This window comes from Vidua macroura, chromosome 30 (assembly GCF_024509145.1).
Source record: "Vidua macroura isolate BioBank_ID:100142 chromosome 30, ASM2450914v1, whole genome shotgun sequence".
Classification (NCBI taxonomy): domain Eukaryota; kingdom Metazoa; phylum Chordata; class Aves; order Passeriformes; family Viduidae; genus Vidua; species Vidua macroura.
In genome coordinates this window covers 1,992,346-2,014,481 of record NC_071600.1, presented here as the reverse complement: position 1 = coordinate 2,014,481, position 22,136 = coordinate 1,992,346, and the positions used below count along the sequence as shown (strand labels likewise).

At 53.8% G+C, this 22,136-nt stretch overlaps 1 long non-coding RNA gene and 2 pseudogenes across 1 annotated transcript; 2 read left to right on the top strand and 1 right to left on the bottom strand.

Moving 5' to 3' along the window:
• Window positions 1–22,136, top strand: part of LOC128820668 (uncharacterized) — a 1,438,581-nt pseudogene that overhangs the window by 3,030 nt on the left and 1,413,415 nt on the right.
• Window positions 1–22,136, bottom strand: part of LOC128820667 (uncharacterized) — a 2,212,279-nt pseudogene that overhangs the window by 1,316,216 nt on the left and 873,927 nt on the right.
• Window positions 1,642–2,644, top strand: LOC128820799 (uncharacterized). Its single transcript, XR_008440957.1, has 2 exons — window positions 1,642–2,023; window positions 2,498–2,644. It is a non-coding gene; the product is annotated as an uncharacterized LOC128820799 (long non-coding RNA).

The following is a 22,136-nucleotide window of genomic DNA, read 5'->3' as shown; positions in this document are numbered from 1 at the left end:
CTCGGGTGCCCGGGATCCTGAGCTCGGCTCTCCCTGCCCTGCTGGGAGCCCCTCACCCCCTGCCTGCTGAGACATCCTGCCGGCCCAGCTTGCTGCTTTCCCAGAGTCCTGCTGGGGCCCCGGAGCCGGCTGCCCCCAGGGTTTGTGAAGCGGAGCCTTCTTCCAGCCCTTCCCGCCTTGGGACAAAGCCGCCATGGCCGCGCGCTCCCCGAGCCCGCGCCGGAGCGCCCCCTGCAGCCGCGCGGGGATCACCGCACCTGCCCTGCCCCCCGGGAGCCACCAGCGCCCCTGCCGGCCGTGCCCGGAGCTGCACCGCAGGGAAAGTGCCGCGGCCGAAAGGCTGCACTGGGCTCCTGTTCTGTTTGCTGCCAGCGCCGGAGGTGCTGCTGTTTGTTTGCTTTATTGTACACACTAGTGAAGAACTGTTATTGCTATTCCCACATCTTTGCCTGAGAGCCCCTTGATTTCACGATTCTAATAATTTGGAGGGAGGGGTTTACATTCTCCATTCCACAGGAGGCTTTTTTCTGCCTTCCCTAGCAGACACCTGTCTTGTAAACCAAGACCAACTTTGGCACCCAATTTGCAGCCCAAAGGCATTGAGAGAAAAGTGTGAAATGAGAATAACAATTCTTGAGTAACATAATTTTTTTTTTTTTTTTTGGTGTACTGGATATAGAAACCTTGTTAGGTGTCACCATGTGGTCTGGCTTACCCTGGTTTGGGTGGCACATGGTTGTGGCTACATTTTTCCCATCCTAGAACTATGGCTACTGTGGCTGCTATCCAATTTGTTTGATGGGTTAATGTGGTGAGGAATTTATGGATTTTTAATTTCCTTTGGACGGTGGGCACATGGATTTGAGGTTCCCACACCATAACTGTATGTGTTTGGAATTACTTTAATAAGGGCACCCACTGTGAAGAAATGACACCAGGGGAAATTTTCTCCCAACCCCTCAGCTCTTTCGGTGTAGAGTGGTTGGTGTTGCTGATATGCCTGTTAAGCCTATTCTATTTAGCATTCAGAGGTAAGGGAAGATTGACTTGGATAACTATCGTAGCAGGGCGTCCCCGGAGTGGTGATAATTAGCATTGACTCCATGATTCCAGAAGGCTGATCAATCGCTTTATTCTATTATACTATACTATACTACTAAGAAACACTCATCGCTCTTGCAGACAGTCCGATACAGACAGACCAGACTGGTTGATTGAAATCCAAACACCGTCACCATTGGCCAGTTAAGAAATCACCCTTTGGTACACAAATCTCCATAACACATTTTACATATGCACAACAACAGGTGCAGCAACTGAAGATAAGAATTGTTTCCCATTCTTTTCTCTGAGCTTTGTCACAGCTTCCCAGGAAAATCCTGGGAGAGCTCTCTCTCTGTTCAGAGGATATGTGATTACCACAGGTCAGTTGTGACAATGTGGGTCCAAGGACACCACGGTGACACTACGGAACCTCATGGAACCAAGGGGCCATTGTGACACTGTGCTGCCTCATGGAATCAAGGAGACCATTGTGAAACTCGGGGACTCCAAGGAGCCAAGGGTCCGTGGTGACCTTGTGGAGCCCGCAGTGTCACAGAGGAGCCGTTGTGACACAGCGAGGGCACAGGGAACCGAGGGGCCATTGTGACACATCAGGGCTTTGTGGAACCACAAAGCCATTGTGACATTGCAAGGCCTCATGGAAGCACGGGGCCATTGTGACACTGCAGAAGCAAGGGGGACATTGTGACACTCCAGGGCCTCATGGAACCAAGGAGACCATTGTGACACTGTGGGGTCCCACAAAACCAAGGGAACATGGAACAGGTCTGGCTGGCTGGGCCTCCTGGGGACAACCTGACAGGTCTGGCTGACCTTGGCATGTCGAGGGCTGCTTCTCACCTGCCCCTGAAGCACTGGGGCTCTGGGCTTTCCTTTCTATGGGAGAGAACTCTCCTTCTCCTCTAGCGACCCAGGGCCAAAACCGAGATTATTTCTCCAAATTTCCCTATATTTCAAGGTTTGTTCCCAGATGAAATCTGCCAGGAGAGACAGCTCTGGCTGCCTTGGCCACCCAGGGGCCACCACTCATCTGCCTTTCAAACACTGGGGCCATGTGCTTTTATATCTTATGGGAAAAAACATCCATCTCAACCAGGCACCCATGGCCAAAATTGGGCATCTGCCTCCAGAATTCCCTATATCCAAGGATAGCTCCCAGACAGAAGCTGCCAGGACTGACAAGTCTGCCTGGCCTTGGCTTCCTGACGGCTAGCACTCATGTGCCTCTGGAACACTGGGGCTCTGTGCTTTCCTCTTCCTGTCCAGGTGCCCATGGCCAAAATTGAGATTCCACCTCCAAAATTCCCTGTGTCCAAGGATAGCCCCGAGATGAAAGGTGCCAGGAGAGACAGGTTTGGCTGGCTTGGCCTAAGGGTGGCCACCTCTCATCTTCTTCCAGAACACTTGGATTTTGTGCTTTTCTTTCGTATAGGACAAAAACATCCATCCTGACCAGGTGCCAATGGCCAAAACTGGGATTCCACCTCTAAAACTCCATACAGCCAAGGATTGCTCCCCATTAAAAGCAGCCAGGACAGACAGGTCTGGCTGCCCTTGGCCTCTTGGGGGCTGCCTCTCACCTGCCACTGGGGCTTGATGCTTTCCTTCCTATGGATACTGTCCTTCTTCTCAAGAGGATCATTGTGGTCAAAACTGAGATTCCTCCTCCCATAATCCATATATCCAAGGATTCCTCCATGACAAAAGCTGCCAGGACAAACAGGTCTGGCTGGCTCAGCCTCCCAAGAACCCCATCTCTCATCTTTTACTTTTGAAACACTTGGTTTCAGTGCTTTCCTTGCTATGGAAAAGAACCATCCTTCTTATCCACACAGAAATAGCTGAAATAGGGGTTCCACCTCCCAAATTCCCTACATCCAAGGGTTGCTTTCAGACAAAAGCTACCAGGACAGAGAGGTCTGGCTGGCCTAGGCCTCTGGTGGCCACCCTTCATCTGCCCCTCAAACACCAGTGTTCTGTGCTTTCCTTCCTTGGAAAAGAACCATCCTTCTTCTCTGGGTGCCCTTGTCTGAAATTGGGATTCCACCTCTAAAATTCCCTATATGCAAGGGTTGCTCCCAGCCAAAATCTGCCAGTACCGTCAAATCTGGCTGGCCTTGGCCTCTGGTGGCTGCCCCTGCCACACTGGGGCTCGGTTCTTTCCTTCCCATGGAGATCCCTGTGACACTCTGGGGACCTCATGGAACCAAGGGGATCATTGTGGCACCCCTGGAGCCCATGGAACCAAGGGGCCATGGTGACACAGCGGGGCTTCATGAACCCAGAGACCATAATGACTCTGTGGGGCTGATGGAACCTTCAGGGCCTCGTGTCACCAAGGGGGCATTGTGACACCTCAGGGCCTCCTGGAAGCAAGGGACCATTGGGACACCGTGGGGCCCCATGGAACCGAGGGAACATGGAACAGGTCTGGCTGGCTTGGCCTCCCAGGGGCCACCTGACAGGTCTGGCTGATGTTGGAATGCCAAGGGCTGCCTCTCATCAGCTCCTGGAGCACTGGGGCTCCATGCTTTCCTTGCTATGTGAAACAACTATCTGGAGTAGAAGCCATCGGCCCCGGCCGTGCTGCTGCTCTGCTCTGGCCTGGCTGCTGAGATCCTGGCCCTGCCCCCAGCGCCGCCCAGCCTGACACAGCCCCAGCGCAGCCGCTGCACAAACCTCCATGGGAAAACAGCTCCGGCCGCAAGGACCCAGCCCGGCCGGGCTCACGCAACCATCTGCAGGCCCCGCCTCAGATATTGACTCTTCCCGTGCTTCCATCCTCCCTCCAGGGAGAGAAAAGGACAAAGTGCAGGCACACAGAGGAGCAACGTGAAGACACCGAGGTCAGTGAAGAGGAAGTTGAGTCTCAGATGGGAGGGATGAGGAGATGCCTTGATCTTGGGGCTGAAATCCTCTGGTAAAACTATGGAGAAGGATGGAATTGATACATCAGACTCTCTTTTTCCCTATAACTCATTAAAAGGACGGGGAGATGACTTGCTCAGCAAAGGCCTCCATGCTTAAGTAAGCAAATGTTGCAGTAGCTGTGATCCCATGAGAAGTTTGAACAGAGAAAGAGAGCAGAGTGATGAGACCCTGTGCCCTCAGGGAGAGAAGAAGACCTCTCTTCCCAGAGATGAAAATGATTTCAGAAATAGATGAAGATAACCTTTGCTCTTAAACAGCTCATCTGTAACCTAATACCCCATAAGTTGACATGGCCCATAAACAAAACTGTGGGAAGCGCTGTGAAAAAATGGGATGGACTTCACTATTACAGGTTTTCAAGTGGCTGCTATTTGTGGAAATTGAGAGCCACAAGAGCACTGTTTTCTTGTGGAGAAGTCTCCATAACATTCAAAAGAGGAACTTCTCTCCCTAAGTGTAGTGAAGGAAGACAATTCTAGAGGTGGTAAACTGACTGAAAATTTTAGGTTTTGTTTCTTTTCTGAAAGTATTCTTCTGATTCTTATTACTCTTTCCTTTAGTTACTGTTAATAAATTTTTCTTTATACCCTTTTAAAGTTTTGAGCCTACTTTACTTTTCTCCTAATCCTATCTTAGTGCTGGAAATCAGTAAGTATATTCTAGTGAGTGCACTGGTAATTAGCCAGAACTGAACCCACCACACTAATTGATGCATTGGCCAAGAAATCTCAAATTGGCGAACCAAAATCACTACAGAAAAATTCCTGACGAACTGCCCCAGACCAGAGGGAAATCAAGGCAGAGCCATGGTTTGTCAGGACTTGCTTGATCCTAATGAGCCCCGTGGTGCATTTGGAGCTGAGCCCTGGAACCTCAGGGCCTGAGAGGAGATTGCACAAACCTTTCCAGGAGTCAAAGGCAGAGGAAAAACCCAAAGTGTCTCAAAGCATTAATGGGTGCCACAGAGGTCCATCCCCAACACAGGCTCCTCATGGACTTCTTGGAGGGGAGAACTGGAGGCCAGGTTGGCACAAAAACCTGTCAGAGACTCAAAATGGCACAAAAACCTCACAGTGTGGAAAGAAGAATCCAAAGAACTTTAAAAACTTTGAGTATCTCAAAGTATTAATGAGCCCCACTGAGTGTCAGTACAAAGCTCTCAAGGGACTCGTTAAAGCAGATAATTGGGGCCATGATTGCACAAACCTCTCACAGAGTCTGGATCCAAAGGGAAACACCAAGTACCTTAAAATAACTGATTACCTTGAAGCATTAATGAGCCCCACTGAGTGTTGTTCCTGACCAAGCCTCTCCAGGGACTAATTACAGCAGATAATTGGAGGCCATGATTGCAGAAAGCTCTCAGAAACTGCAAGGCAAAAGCCAAAGCCAAAGTCCTTTGAAAAACCTGCAGTGCCTGGGAGCATTGTGGAGCCCCCAGGGCCATTCCTGAGCAAGGCTCCCCAGGGACTCCTTCCAGCAGATCCTTGAGGCCACTGGGATGTGGGCTAGGGGGGGATGCTGAGGGCAGGACAAGGGGCTGACAGTGGCCAGCCTGGCTGGGGCTGTGCCAGGAGGCCCCAGGGCCTCAGGACAAGGTGTCTCCTGACAGCCCTTGGTGGCACAGACCCTGCTGTGCCCCAGGCCACCAAGACTTGGCTTCTCTTTGTCCCCACCTGTCATCAGTGCCTCCAGTTCTCTGCTCTGCCGGGGGCCTGGGGACACTTTCTCAGTCCTGTCCCTCACTGGGACCCATTAGAAGTCAAAGAAACTTTGGAGTTGGATTCTGACTTGGAGTTCTGGAGAGGTTTTTGCAGCTGCCTCTCAGGGCCTGATGTTCAGGGCCTGAGCACAAAGCCCCAGAGGCTCATTCAAGTCCTTGTGCTGTGTCTGTGCTGCTGAGCTGGGCCGGGCTCCTGGCACAGAGGGTGATGCTGGTAAGCAAGCAGAGCTTCAAAAGCACATTTCTCTGGATGAGCAGCTCTTCTCCCAGCCCAGCAGGGCTGGGGCACTGCCTGCAGCCAGCGTGGGCACAGCCCAGAGGCACAGAGAGCTTCAATCAGTCAGGGCTGGGAAGGTGCTGAGAAGTGCCTGGGGCAGAATCACTGCCAGCCCTTGGCACAGGAACCTCTGGCTGCAGGACAATGCAGCTGCAGCTCCTGCAGTGATCTCCTCAAGCTGGAACATGCCAATGCCCACAGCCCCTGTGAGTACATTCTCTGATGGTCTCTTGTGCAGAGCAGCCAGGGGTGCCCAGGGCTGTCCTGCAGAGCAGGGTCCTGCAGCCCAGGGCGCTGTGCTGGGCCAGGGACTCTGCTGCCTGCCAGGGACAGCTCTCAGCCGGCCCGGGGAGCTGCTGCCAGCGCTGGCCAGAAGCTGTGGGGGGAAGGAGCCACCCTGAGCAGGGCAGGTGCTGCTGCTGAGAGCTGCTGGCTGGGGCAGGGCTGCTCCCAGCTCCAGACCAGCCTGGGCACAGCTCCGGAGGACACTTCCCAAAGAAGGCAAGCCTGGGATTCCTGTATAGATCAGGAGCTTTCCTGAGACTCTTTTCCATTTCCTGCTTGGAGAAGGATGGGAATATTGGGGTGGTGACAAAAAGATTTTTGCTTTTGATACATTTTTATATATTCATAGCTCTATAAATTACTATTATATAATTATAAAACTATAATCCTTAGTGTATGCTATTAAACTCTTAATTAACTCTATTAAACTACTGTTATATTCTTCGATCACTGTAATCCTTTATTAACTCTAGTACATTTCCTAACCTTTCTCTTAGATTTTAGAACAATAACCTGTCTAAATACATTCCTGAAATACCGCATTATCTTATTATCTGGGAGAGGACCTACAAGAAGAACATTTTGGTTTTTGACCAGAATGTGAGCAGTCATAACAAAAAGTGGGGCAAAGTAACCATTCGACCTACACCAATGGGGTGAGCCGGGGTATGTAACTGGGACAACGAATCTCCTATTGGATGTTCCTGTTAAATATCCCAATTAATCAACCTTTATAAATTGTTGAAATCAGGAGCCGATTGTGCCTCATCCCCACTGGGACACCTGGAAGCTTCCAATAAAGGTCTGGTTTTTACTTTACTGTTCTAACACTGCTGCAAGGGTTTGGTTTTTTTTTGGGGTTTTTTTTGGGTTTTTTTTTTTTCTCTTTTGATCATAGACAACATGGGGATGAGAGAAGCAGAACAGGAATTGTAATCCCAGAATGACAGAACATTCTGAGTTGAAAGGGACACACAGGATCATCAAAGGAATGTTTGAACATTTACAGAGACTCCAGAACTGTGACTTTGGGTGGTCAGTCTCTCTGCTGGCAGCCTCCCAAAGGGCCTTCAGCCACTGCTCAGCCCTGGACAGCAGCAGCATCACCTTGGCAGGGCCCAGCAGGGCTCTCCTGAGCTGCCCTTGCCCAGCTGCACACAGACCCTGCCCCAGCCAGGGCCCTGCACACAGGCAGGTTTCTGTAGGGCCGGGCCGAGGGCACACGGGGTGGGATGGGCTCTGTGAGCGCTGGCAGGGACAAGGCACCTCTCAGGAGGGAATGTCCAGGCCCAGGGAGATGCTCGGGGAAGGAGAGGGGGCTGAGCAGAGCAGTGCTGGGGGAACAAGCCCATCCAGCCCCTCACCTGCCCTCAGCCACAGGGAATCCTTTGCCTCTCCCATCTCTCAGTGGCAAACTCTGAGTGCAGCAGGAATGCTGGGGATTTCTGGCCTCAGAGAGGCAGCAATGGTGTTTGGGTAGGAAAACAATTCCTGAAACCAGCTCCTGCCATCCTTTAGACCTGGAAGTGCAGATGCTATCAACACTTTCTGCATTAGAAGTGATTCCCCTGACAAATTCTCAATACCCAGCCTTGTCCCTCTGCCACATGGCCACAAACCCAGGGCAGCAGGGCAGGGATGGCTCCTCAAGAGCCCCCACGCACAGCCCTGGCTGCTCCTGGCACACTCAGCCAGCACAGCTGCAGCTCAGGCAGGGACCTGGGTGAAGGTTTGCCCAGAGCAGGAAGAAGGGTGGGTGAGTCCCAGCAGGACAGGCTACAGGGAATGGCCCAGGTTTGGCTCCAAGCAGCCTCTCCTGACTTGTCACTGTCCTTTCTTCATGAACAGATGCCCATGTGCAGCCACAGCCAATGTCCAACAGCAGCTCCATCAGCCACTTCCTCCTGCTGGCACTGGCAGAGACGCGGCAGCTGCAGCTCCTGCACTTCTGCCTCTTGCTGGGCATCTCCCTGGCTGCCCTCCTGGGCAACGGCCTCATCATCAGCGCCGTAGCCTGCGGCCACCACCTGCACACACCCATGTTCTTCTTCCTGCTCAACCTGGCCCTCAGCGACCTGGGCTCCATCTGCACCACTGTCCCTAAAGCCATGCACAATTCCCTCTGGGGCACCAGCACCATCTCCTACAAAGCATGTGCTGCTCAGCTCTTTTTCTTTCTGTTCTTCATCTCAGCAGAGTATTTCCTGCTGACCATCATGTGCTACGACCGCTACGTGTCCATCTGCAAACCCCTGCACTACGGGACCCTCCTGGGCAGCAGAGCTTGTGCCCACATGGCAGCAGCTGCCTGGGCCAGCGCCTTTCTCAATGCTCTCATGCACACGGCCAATACATTTTCCCTGCCCCTGTGTCATGGCAATGCCCTGGGCCAGTTTTTCTGTGAAATCCCACAGATCCTCAAGCTCTCCTGCTCCAAATCCTACCTCAGGGAACTTGGGCTCCTTGCTCTTAGCATATGTTTAGGATTTGGATGCTTTGTTTTCATTGTTTTCTCCTATGTGCAGATCTTCAGGGCTGTGCTGAGGATCCCCTCTGAGCAGGGACGGCACAAAGCCTTTTCCACCTGCCTCCCTCACCTGGCTGTGGTCTCTCTGTTTGTCAGCACTGTAGAGTTTGCTCACCTGAAGCCCCCCTCGATGTCCTCCCCACCCCTGGATCTGGCCCTGTCAGTTCTGTACTTGGTGGTGCCTCCAGCCCTGAACCCCCTCATCTACAGCCTGAGGAACCAGGAGCTCAAGGCTGCAGTTTGGACACTGATGACTGGATGCTTTCGGAAATGTTAAACCGCAGGCCAATTTCTGCCAATCACTTGCAATAAAAGTCCTCTTTCACAAATCTTGTTGGTTTCATATTGGAGCTTCTTTTTCTTAGTTTTGATTTTAAATAATTAGATGAATAAAGAAATGTCGCTCCTTGTGCCATTTTTCATTCTGTTTCCCTCCACCTTCCCTGTGCCCCCAGACTGTGTCAGTGAGGGGCTGCGCTCTTGGTGGCTTTCAAGGAACTCAAGGATCTCCCAGCAGATTTTTCTGCAAAGATGCCCTTTTGTTGCCTCCTCTGGAGCTGCAGCAGCAATGTCTGTGTGCAGAGCTGGGGGCAGATCAGTGCTGGCACAGCAGCTGTGCCCAGCAGCAGCAGCAGCACTTGGTGTTGCCAGTGCTGCTCCCGTGGCCCTGCCCCGCTGCCCTGGTGGCCCTGGTGTTGCTGCAGGGCCTGAGTGCTCTCGGGGCTGGGCACAGTCCTGGGGGTGGCAGTGCCGGGGCTGCAGCAGGGACAGGCCATGGGCACTGCTGGGGCAGCGCTGACGCCTCAGGCCAGGGCCTGGGGGCTCCAGGCTCCTTGCCCAGGCTCTCTCAAGAACACGGCCAGGCCAATGCTCAGCACAGAAAACCCCCGTCAGCAGCCCCAGGCTGGCCGTGGGCAGGCTGGGGGCAAACAGCACGGCTGGTGCTCTGCAAGGGCCCTGGGGGAGATGGGAAGGAGCAGCAGAGCAGGGGCTGATCCATCCCCAGTGCGCTGCACAGCCCAGGGCAGCGTCCCAGAGCGTCCTCATGGAGCTGCCAACAACATCCCCCCTCTGCAGCCCTGGCCTCTCCCCCAGCTCACACAGGTGCCGCATCCTTGCAGGCACAGACACGGCAGCGCTGGCTCAGGAGCCCCTGTTTGCATTGCACACAGCAGGCGGGAGCACCCCAGTGCTGGTGCTGTGGGGACATGAACCTGAGGCAGCACAAATGCCATCAGCCCCTGGGGCCAGGAAGGGCTGGGGGACGCCAGGGAAACCACTCAGCTTTGTCCTGGCCTCTGCACTCAGCCAGAAAGTTTGTTCCCATCAGCTGGGACTTTCCTGTCCCACTGCAGACGCTCTTGCTCAGAGCCAGGGCTGCCTGGCAGCCACCCCCAAACTGCCCTGAGCATTTCCTCTGCTTCGCCTTTGCTTTCTTACTCTTCCTGCTACAAATTTCTTCCTCTTGCCAAGCCTTGTTCCCTGCCCTGCACACAGCCCATCCCTGTTTGCCCTTTCCTCTCTGGCCCCACTCCCCATTGCAGTTCCTGCCTTGGCACCATGGGAACGGCCCTTGGGGAGCAGGATCATCCCACAAGTGCTGCAGGAATTGTCTGCAGGCTCCTGCAGTGCCTCGTGCTGCTCCCTTGCCAGAGGCAGCCCAGGCCAGGGGGGCACATCTGGGCTGCTGTGTCTGCCTGTGGGGCTCCCTGTTCTGGGCAAGGAGGAGGAGCTGCAGAGGCTCTGCAGGACTGACAGGATGGGCTTTGGGGCTGTGAGGAGAAGCTGAGGGACCTGGGCTGCTGCAGCTTCTGAAGAGGAGGCCCAGGGCTCCTCCTGCAACTGCTCCAAGGGTGGTTTCAGAGAATCCCAGAATCAGCAAGGCTGGAAAAGACCTTGGAGATCATCAAGTCCAACCTGTGCCTTGACACCGCCTTGTCTCCCCTGAGCCTCCTCTTCTCCAGGATCAACAACCCCAGATCCCTCAGCCGCTCCTCACAGGACTTGTTCTCCAAACCCCTCACCAGCCTTGTTGACCTTCTCTGGACACGCTCCAGCCCCTCCATGTCCTTCCTAAATTGGGTAGCCCAGAACTGGACACAGCACTGGAGGTGCTGCCCAACCAGTGCCCAGCACAGGGGAAGAATCACTGCCCTGCTCCTGCTGGCCACACCATTCCTGATCCAGGCCAGGAGCCATTGGCCTTCTTGGCCACCAGGGCACACGGCTGGCTCATGTCCAGCCTGCTGTCCATCAGTCCCTGCAGGTCCCTTTCTGCCTGGCTGCTCTCCAGCCCCTCTGTCCCCAGCCTGGAGCGCTGCAGGGGTTGTTGTGGCCAAAGTGCAGGACCCGGCACTTGGACTTGTTAAACCTCACCTTGTTGGATTTGGGCCCTGGATCCAGCCTGTCCAGGGCCCTGTGCTGAGCCCTCCTACCCTCCAGCAGATCAACACTCCCAGACAACTTGGTGTCACCACGGTTCCATGAGGCCCCAGAGTGTCCCAATGGTCTCCATGATTCCATGAGGCCTCCCAGTGTCACAATGTCCCTTCGGTTCCATGGGACCCCTTGGTGTCACAAATCCCTTGGATCCTTGGGCCCTGCAGTGTCACAATGTCACCGTGGTCCCCCAATGCCCTGCAGTGTCACAGTGGATCCTTGGTTCCATGAGGTCTGGCAGGGCAGCAATGCTCTCCTTGGTTCCTGTTGTCTCCCATGCCCCCACTGTCAGGCTATAGAAGGACACCTGGCCGATGAAGGGGAGTTGGAGTCTGTACCTACTCGAGGAGGGAGGTAATAATAAAAATTCCTCCCAACCCCCCCTCCCAAGCCAGGTGCCACTTCAGATTAGGTATGATCCCCTGGATCTGGAGAGTCAGCCAGATTGTTTAGAAGAAAATTATCTGTCCAGTGAGCTTCCCAGTTATGATTCATCTGTGAGACAGATCACCACCTCTGACATCAAAAAGGAAAGAAGGGTAATCGTGGTGGGTGACTCCCTTCTGAGGGGAACAGAGGGCCCCATATGTCGACCAGACCCACCCCACAGAGAGGTCTGCTGTCTCCCTGGGGCCCGGGTACGGGATATCACTGAGACACTGCCTGGGCTGATTCAGCCCTCTGATTATTACCCACTGCTGATACTCCAGGCTGGCAGTGATGAGATTGAAAAGAGGAGTGTCAGGGCAATTAAAAGGGACTTTAGGGCATTGGGTCAGGTGGTTATTAGGACAGGGGCACAGGCAGTCTTTTCCTCAGTCCCTTTGGAGTCTGAGAAAAACGGTGAAAGCAATAGGAGACCTCACATTATCAACGAGTGGCTCAAAGGTTGGTGTCATCAGCAGAATTTCAGATTCTTTAATCATGGGGCAACTTTTACAGCAACTGGCCTGATTGGACCAGACGGGCTCCATCTTTCTGTGAAGGGCAGAAGAATTTTAGCTCATGAAGTGGCAGAACTTGTTGAGAGAGCTTTAAACTAGGTCTGAAGGGGGAGGGAGATGCATCTGGGCTGTCTGGAAGCAGGCCCAAGGGTGGTAAGCCTGAGTTAGGGGGGAAATCAGCAGCCCAGCTGAGGTGCATGTACACCAATGCACACAGCATGAGTAACAAACAAGAAGAGCTGGAGGCCATGATCCAACAGCAGAGCTATGATGTTATTGCCATCACAGAAACATGGTGGGATGACTCACATGGCCGGAGTGCTGCACTGGATGGCTGCAAGCTCTTCAGGGGAGATGGGAAAGGGAGAAGAGGTGGAGGGGTGCCCCTTTATATTAGGGAGGGTTTTGGCACCATAGGTATTGAAATGTATGAAGATGAAGTTGAATGTCTACGGGTGAGAATTAAGGGGAAGGCCAACAAGGCTGACATCCTACTGAGAGTCTGTTATCGTTCACCCAACCAGGAAGAAGAGGTGGACAACTCATTCTATAAGCAGCTAGAGAATGTTTCTGGATCATCTCCATTTCTCAGTGCAAAATTTCTCAGTGAGAAATGTCTCCATTTCTCAGGGCGACCTGAGAAGGGAGGGGGGAATGCACCAGCACAGGGCCCATGGACCCATGGAGACACTGAGGGGACTCGTGGGATCATGGAGACCATTGGGACACTATGAGGCCCCATGGAATAAGCAAAGCATTGGGACACTGTGAGGCCTCATGGAACCAGTGAGACCATTGTGACCCTGGGGGTCCCCATGGAACCAAGAGGACCATTGTGACACTGTGGGGCCGTGTGGGACCAAGAGGCCTTTGTGACCCTGCAGGGCTGCATGGAACCAAAGGCCCATTGTGACATTGCGGGGCCTCGTGTCATCAGTGGTCCATTGTGACACTGTAGAGCCAAAGGAGACCATTGTGACACCGCAAACCACCAGGGTCCAAAGGTCCATTGTGACATGGTGGGCCTCATGGAACAGAGGAATCACGTGACACTGTGGGGCCTGGGGAACCACAGAGACCATTGGGACACTGTGGGGGGCCCATGGAGCCAAGGGAACATGGAACAGGTCTGGATGGTTTGGCCTCCCAGGGGCCACCTGACTGGTCCAGCTGACCTTGGCATGCTGAGGGGCTCTTCTCATCTGTTATTGAAACACTGGGGCTCTGGGATTTTCTTCCTATGGAAAAGAACTGCCCTTCTCCTCCAGGCACCCTTGGCCAAAATTGGGATTTCTCCTCCAAATTTCTTTATGTCCCGGCATTGTTCCCATGGGAATATTGCCAGGACAGGTCTGTCTGGCAATGGTTTCATGAAGGTCACTTTCCATCTGTCCCTAAAACATTTGGGGTCTGTGCTTTTCTTTTTTATGGGAAAGAACTGTCCTGCTTCTCAAGGTGCCCATGGCCAAGACTGGTTTCCACCTCCAACATTCCCAATCTCCAAAGACTGCTCCCAGACAAAATCTGCCATTCCTGACAAGTCTGGCTGGCCTTGGCCTAGTGAGGCTCTCACCTGCCTTCCAAACACTGGGGCTCTGGGCTTTCCTTCCTATGGAAAAGAACCATCCTTCTCATCAAGGAGCCCATGGCCAGAATTGGGATTTTACCTCCAACATTGCTTGTTGTGACAGACTGGAGATTGTTGGCTGGAAACATTTCCTGTGTGGGGGAGGAAGGGGCAGGTCCAGCCTTGCCCTGCCCTGGAACCCCAGCCCTGCCCTGCCCTGGAACCCCAATCCCCCCAGAGCCTCTATCCCAGCCCAGCAGTGGCTGCCAGTCCCTGGCACAGCACAGGCAATGCTCCACAGCCACCTCTGGAGCCCCAGCCCAGCTCCTGAGTGACCAAATGACCCCAAGTCCCACCTGGGGGAAGGGCCCAGGAACAACAAGGGGTATTTAAGGCTGACCACAAGGCAAGCACACATCTTGACCCTACCTCCTCTTGGAATTTCCTCCTGAACACTGCTGGAATCTAGGAGTTGGTAGCTCTGTGTGTGCTTCTCTAGATCTTATTTTTCTCTCTTTCTGTGTCTACTTCTACTTCTGTCCTCTTGCAAATGTTGATTAACTTAAAATTGAACAGGCTTAGAGTTTGTAAAGTTGAATGGGCAAAGTTAATGCTTTGAGAAGTGCTTTTTGTTTATTGAATGTCCTATTAAACCTTTTCCCAAAGTTTCCCTGATTTTCAAAGTTCCCAGTAAAGGCTGTTTTGTTTTGAGCTCCTGAGAATCTCTTGCTGGTATTGCTCCAGTGCATCCAACTTAGAGGACACAGATAATTGTAATTAAATGTCTCCTTGAGAGAATTGTCTGGGGGATGGGAGTCAGGGCTTGTGTGTCCTGCTTGGCACAGCCCAGGCAGGGCTTTCACAGCCCCATCCCACACTCCATTTCCCAGCTGGAGCCGCTGCTGCCTCTGAGTTCTGCTGCCCCAGCCCCAGGGACGCTCTCCTTGTCTGCCCATTCCCCCACGGTCTCTGGGCAGGGATGGCCTCAGTGGGGGCTGCTGACATCCTCAGCACCTTGGAGGCTGCTGCTGAATTTTACTGCTCCAGAGGCTTCTTCAGCCTTCAGCTCTTCAGTTCAGGAATTCAGTGCCCCAGGGCTCATTAACATTCAGAACACCTTAAAAAGCCAAACCTCTGGGAATAATTTAAGTTTTCAAATCTTTTGTGGTTAATTAGACAGATTTAGAAGCCTATTCAAAGTGAGCACATTATATTTAAAAGGACAGTGAGAAAGATTTTTTAAGTCCTGTATAGTTTTTTTTTTTACTGTTAATAGATTGATAACTGCAATCGCCAATTGACTCTAAATCCAAGTACCTCCTCACGCAGTTGGAATAGATATGAAAATCAATACACTTTATGGCTGACAATCAATCAGACTCTGTCCCTACCTGCACCCCACCATTTCCCCCATCCAAGCCCTGGCACTCAGAGCAGTCTTGTGCAAATCTGAGCTCCCTCCAGCCCAGGCTGCACCTGCAGCTTTCAGCTCCTTGGCTCCAACTCCCACCTGCTTTCCTTGGAGAAGGAGCTGCCCGAGACACAGAGGGATGTTCATTTCTTGTCAGCCAACAAAGCCAAGGGAAGGCACAGCTCCATCCAATGCAAAAGTCATTCCTCTGCTGGCTATTAAATCCACTTTGCACAGCAGACAGTCTCAGAGCAATGGAAAACACCTTCTGTGCCCAGCACAGATCCCAAGGTGCCCCCAAACCCTCCCTGCCCCGATTCTGCCCAGATTTGCTCTTTGCACACACGAGTCACAGGCTGAAGTCAGGAGCTCCCTCCATGGCCAGAGGGAGGAAAGGAGGGAAAGTGGATGAAGAGCTCTCCTGTGCAGCGCCAAAGTCCAAGTGCCCCTGCAGTGGGAACCACAACTCATCAGGTTTGTGTCCTTTGGGCTCAGGGCCTGGTGACACTCAGAGGCACAGAAAGGTTTCTTGCCAACAAACACAAGTTGAACATTTGAACAGTTTAATAACCATCACAGCTCTTCCCTCAGCTCTCTGGGATGTCCCAGCAGCATCTGACATGTCCCCCATCCCCAAGGGATTTCTGTACAGGAACAGTTTTAGACAAGGACCTAAGAAAACTCATTTCTGTGATAGATATAAACAGAATAAAATATAATTCATATTTATTTGAACTTCAGAAAGATTGGGCCACTCCCTGACTTTCAAAGCATGGAACCAGTCCGCTTAGGGACACTTGAATGACCAGAAAGCATCTGGAGGAGGAAGTCTAGGTGCAACAGGAAATATATAGATCCACCTGGTCTAAATGAAGAGATGTCCTTAGACACGGCCATTTAAAAAGGAGAGCTGAAAACACCTGAAGGAAGAGGGAGAGGAAATAATAAACAGAATACTGATGACACAAGCAGACAGGAAGATCAGTATTTCTTCTCATGCCATCAGTACAATTCCAGGAAATTCCTGTTGCTGGATGAAAAACTTTGTCATTTCTTAAAAGTACTCAAGTGACCCAGGTAATAGAAATGTGCCAGTATATTAATAAAATAAGAGATATTAACATCTGTGCCCCTTTCCAGGCAGACATCAGCTGTGTGCCCATGAACAGGCAGTGCCACTTGTGCCCCGAGGTGCCCAGCTGGGACTGGATCTCTCAGAGAGGAGCTGAGGGAGAGCAGAGCACCTTGCAAGCTGCAGGTCCCTGCCAGCCCCGCAGGGCTCCTGTGCCATCAACATCTGCTCTGCTCCAGGCTGAAACAGGGCCCAGCACGGTGCCGGGATCATCAGAGAGCTGAGGTGTGTGCTGGAATTCCATGGCCTCGCCATGGCGCAGCAGCCCTGCATTTCCCTGCTCCAGCCTTGGTCTCCAGCACAGCCATGGAGGCTCTTTGGGCTCCTGAGTGTTCCTGCAGCCCCCAAGGGCAGCTGAGCTCTGCCTTTGGCACAGTCAGCCCTGGCCAGCGCAGGCCACGCTCAGCAATTCCTTGTCTGTGCCCGGCCTTGCTGCCAGCCCCGGCAGCGGCTGCGTGGCCCCTTGGTGGCCCTGTGCTGGCCCAGCCATGGTGCCACAGCCCCTGTGCAGGCCCAGCCCAGGACAGGAGCATTGCGGCTGGGAACGGCCCCTGTGCCGTGGTGCCCACGGCAGCCTTGGGGCTCTGTGCCCCATGGCCTCCCTGCTGGGCAGCCTCTGCCAGCTCCTGCCCAGCCCCTGGCACCTGTGGGGCTGCACAGACAGCCCTGCCCCGGGCTCTGCCGGCCTCTGGGCCAGCAGAGAGGCCGGCCAGGGCTGGCCATGGCCGGGAACAGGCCCTGAGCCCCGCAGCAGGATGGAGCTGGGCCACAGCCAAACTCAGCCCAGGCCAAAGCTGGGCTCAGCAGCCAGGGCTGCCAAGGGCTGGGGACAGAGGCTGGCGCTGACAAATGTCCTGGGCCCCCTCCCTGCTGTGTCCATGCCCCCAGGGGCACAGAGCAGCCTCCTCTCTCGGGCACTTGCCTGTTTTCAATGCCTTGCACAGGCGCTGGCCCTGCCCCACAAGGCCTGGGCTGAGTCCTGCCCCTGCACGCTCAGCCAGGCTGAGATGGACACTGATGGTTTCTGGGCCAGGCTCTCGGAGCCCAGCCCAGCTCCCTGCAAGCTCTGCCAGCTGCCCTGAGCTCTGTGCAGCACCAAGGGCCTCTCCCCAGCACAGCCCAGCCGGCTCTGGCCCCACAGCTCTGCTCAGGCCAGGCTGCTCTGGCCACTGGCCCCACGGCCTCAGCCCCTGCCAAGGGCACAGCAGCAGCTGCAGCTCAGCCAGGACTCAGCCCCAGCCATGGGGGAAGGGGCTTGCCCAAGGCACAAGGAGGCTCCCTGGCTGCCCTGCTCCCCTCGGCCTCAGCTGCTGAGAGCTCTGCAGCCCCTGCTGCCATCCCATCTGCCCAGGCCAGCACAAGAGCCCCGGCCTTGGGGCCCTCCAGAGCTGCTCCTGCTCCAGGCCCAGGGCCCATCCCAGAGCTGGGGCAGCCACAAAGCTCTGCCCATTTCTGCTCATTGCTGCTCTGATGGGGATGGATCCTCAGCCCCTTGGAGGTTGCTGATGAATTTTCCTGCTCCAGAGGCCTCTTCTTTCTTGAGCTCTTCAGTTCAGGACTTCAGTGGGAAATGGTCATAAAGATTTATTTAAAACATCCAAACAAGAAAGCCTATTGGAATAATTTAGGTCTTCAATTCTTCTGTGGTTAATTAGACTGATTTCAGAAGTGTAGTCAAAGTGAATATACTATACAGAAAACAATGCAGAGAGAATTGTTCTTTTCCTGTTTATGGATTGATATCAGCAATGTCCAATTGATATTGACCCCCAGCACCTTCTAATGCTGTCTGAAGAGATATGAAAATCAAAACACTTCAAGGCTGACAATCAACAATACTTTGTCCCTACCCACTCCCCAGCATTTCCCTCATCCAAGCCCTGGTATTCAGAGCAGCTGAGGAATGGAGTCACATCCAGGGCTGTCCCCAGGGCTCAGGACTGGGGCCAGGTCAGTGAAATCTCTTTATTGCTGATCTGGACGAGGCCATCGAGGGCACCCTCAGGCAGTTCCAGGTGAGCCCAGGCTGGGTGGGAGTGTGGCTGTGCTGGAGGGCAGGAAGCTCTGCAGAGGGATCTGGACAGGCTGGAGCCATGGGCCCAGGACAATGGGATGAGGTTCACCAAGGCCAAGGGCCGGGTCCTGCCCTGGGCTCACAACCACCCCAAATCCCTGGCCGTGCCCTGCCCCTGATCCCCACAGCCTGTCCTGTTTCCTTCATCCCTGCATTGCCAGGGACTTTCTGGGACAAGGCAGCTCTGCTCTGGGGATGGAGGGAGCTCCAAGTGCCACCACTGGAGTGGGAACCACAACTCATCAGGTTTGTGTCCTTTGGGGGTCAGGAACTGGTGAGACTCAGAGGCACAGACAGTTTCTCTTCAGGGCCAACAGACCACAGTTGAACAGGACACAATTTAATAACAATCACGCTCTTCCCTGAGCTATGTGCAATGTCCCAGCAGCATTTCATGCGTCCAGCATCCAAAAGTGATTTCCATACTAGAATTAATTTAAGACAAACGTGGTTCTGTGACAGATATAAACACAATTAAGTTCTTGTATCAGGATGCTCGTCCTGCAGTGGGGGCAAAACAGCTCAAACAATTCCTGATTTACAAAGCAGCCAGTGGTGGATGGAGAAGGGAAGTCAGGCTGCTTTTGGGTTTTCTCCCACCAGGTGTCCCGGTGAAGAGCCTGGCTCTGTGTTCTCCATCCCCTCCTCGCTGGCATTGCCAGGCTGGGATGAGGAGCCCCTCAGCCTTCCCTGTTCTGGGCTGGACAAGCCCCGCTCCCTCAGCCTCTGCTCACAGCCCAAGGGCTCCAGCCCCACTTTGGAGGCCCTTCCCTAAGCCTGCTCCAGCTGCCAGACATCTTTCCTGCCCTGGGGAGCCCAACCCAGGCCACAGGGACCTGGATAATCCACGGCCTTGATGTCCTGGTCACACAGCCCTGGCCCCTTTTCCCCGTGTCAGGCTCTGGGGTGGATCCTGTGGAACATCCTTTGGTGGAGGCTGTGGCTCCAGGTGGGCCGGGGGGATAGCGGGGGACAGGGACCCCGCTGGGCATGAACAGCATTGGAGTTGTTGGGAGAAACTGTGAGGGGGAGCTGGGGCAGAGTGACCAACCCAGTGACCTCACACAGCCCTCCTGGGATGTCACACAGCCCCTCTGGGATGTCACAGCCTGCTCTGGGATGTCACAGCCCATTTTTTAATCTCACACAGATGGTGTTTGATGCCACAATCCATTCTGTGATGTCACAGAGCTGCCCTGTAATGTCACAGCAAAATTCTGTGATGTCACAGTATGCTCTGTGATGTCAGACCTCTGTCATCACAGCCAGCTCTGTGATGTCACAGACAGTCTATGATGCTGTAGCTGCACGATGACCTCACATAACCCACTCTGTGATGTCATAGCCCACTCTGTGACCTCATATTACCAGATGATAAATTGTCTTGAAGTTCACCAGCCTCAGTGTCCTGCCAGCTCAGCCAGGCCCACGGGAACATTGGGGTCCACGACCACCAGGGACCACCAGAGAGACCCCCAGGACAGAAGAACGCATGGGTAAAGGGGAGGGGAAATATGTTAATGATTTTGGGGAAATTATTATCAGATGTGTGTTTAGTCCAGGACAATCAATGAATATGTGTGCAAAACACAGAATATGAACAGAGAAGGGCTGGTGGCAGATGTGGGTTCAGAGGCTGCCTGGGGCACAGTGACCATGAAATAATCAAGTCTTCAATGTTCTGTGAAAGAAGGAGGGGCAGCAACAAAACTTCCACACTGGAATGAGGAAGGGCAGACTTTGGCCTATTTAGGATATTGATTTGGGGAGTACCCAATCAGGTACTGATTTAAGGGAAGCAGCCCTTAAAAACAAAGGGGTCCAGGGAGGATGGACACATTTCCAGAAGGTAATCGTAAGGGGGAAGGAGCAGCCTGTCCCAGTGTGGCAAAAGATGAGCTGGTGAGGAAAATGACTGTCCTGGCTGCCCATGGAGCTGTTGTGGGAACTCAGGGGAAAAAAGGATATGCAACTCAAAAAGTGTTTAAGGATGTCGTTAGGTTATGCAGAAGGAAAATTAGACAGGTGAAAGCTCATTTAGAACACAACATGGTGGCTTCTGTAAAAAAAAATGAAAATGTTTCTATAAAAAAAAATTAGCAAAAGGAGGGGGAAGGAGAACCTCTACTCTTTATTGGATGCAGTGGAGAATATAGAAACTAATAATAAGGAAAAGGCTTAGCAATTTAACACCTTGTTTGTCTCAATTTTCAATATTAGGACAGGTTGTCCTCATGACAAGAGTTCTCCTGAGCTGGCAGATGGGCACAGGGAGCAGAACAGCCCCCTGTAATCCAGGAGGGAGCAGCTGGTGACCTGCTGAGCCACTCAGATGCTCACAGGTGTATGGGATGGGATGGGATCCATCCTAGGGGGATGAGGGAGCTGGTGGATGAGCTCCCAAGCTGCTCTCCATCATTTCCCATCAGTCCTGGCTCAGCAGGGAGGTGCCAGAGCACTGGAGGTGCCAGTGTGAGCCCATCCCCAAGAAGGGCTGGAAGGAGGATCTGGGGAACTCCAGGCCTGTCAGCCTGACCTCGGTGCCCGGCAAGGTTCTGGAACAGATCACCTTGAGAGCCATCACAGGGCACCCACAGGATGGCCGAGGGATCAGAGCCAGCCAGCCTGGATTTAAGAGGGGCAGGTCCTGCCTGAGCAACCTGATCTCCTTTTATCACCAGGTGACCCAGCTGTGGATGTGGGAAAGGCTGTGGATGTGTCCATCTGCACTTCAGCAAAGCCTTTGACACTGTCTCTGACATCATTCCCTGGAAAAGCTGCAGCCCACGGCTTGGGCAGGTTCCCTCCTGGCTGGGAGATGGAAGAGCTGGCTGGAGGCTGGGCCCGAGAGTGGTGGGGATGGTGCTGCATCCAGCTGGTGTCCAGTCCCTGCTGCTGTCCCCCAGGGGTCTGTGCTGGGCCCAGTCCTGTTTCACATCTTCACTGATGATCTGGGCAAGGGGATCGAGCCCACCATCACCAAATTTGCAGATGACACCAAGCTGGGTGTGAGTGTGGATCTGCTGGAGGGTAGGAGGGCTCTGCACAGGGCCCTGGACAGGCTGGATCCAGGGCCCAAATCCAACAAGGTCAGGTTTAACAAGTCCAAGTGCCGGGTCCTGCACTTTGGCCACAACAAGCCCTGCAGAGCTCCAGGCTGGGGACAGAGGGGCTGGAGAGCAGCCAGGCAGAAAGGGACCTGCAGGGACTGATGGACAGCAGGCTGGACATGAGCCAGCAGTGTGCCCAGGTGGCCAAGAAGGCCAATGGCTCCTGGCCTGGATCAGGAATGGTGTGGCCAGCAGGAGCAGGGCAGTGATTCTTCCCCTGTGCTGGGCACTGGCTGGGCAGTGCCTCGAGTGCTGTGTCCAGCTCTGGGCCCCCCAATTTAGGAAGGACATGGAGGGGCTGGAGCGTGTCCAGACAAGGGCAACAAGGCTGGTGAGGTGTCTGGAGCACAAGTCCTGTGAGGAGCGGCTGAGGGAGCTGGGGTTGTTGATCCTGGAGAAGAGGAGGCTCAGGGGAGACAAGGCGGTGTCAGGGCACAGGTTGGACTTGATGATCTCCAAGGTCTTTTCCAACCTTGCTGATTCTGGGATCCTCACCACCCTTGGAGCAGTTGCAGGAGGAGCCCTGGGCCTCCTCTTCAGAAGCTGCAGCAGCCCAGGTCCCTCAGCTTCTCCTCACAGCCCCAAAGCCCATCCTGTCAGTCCTGCAGAGCCTCTGCAGCTCCTCCTCCTTGCCCAGAACAGGGAGCCCCA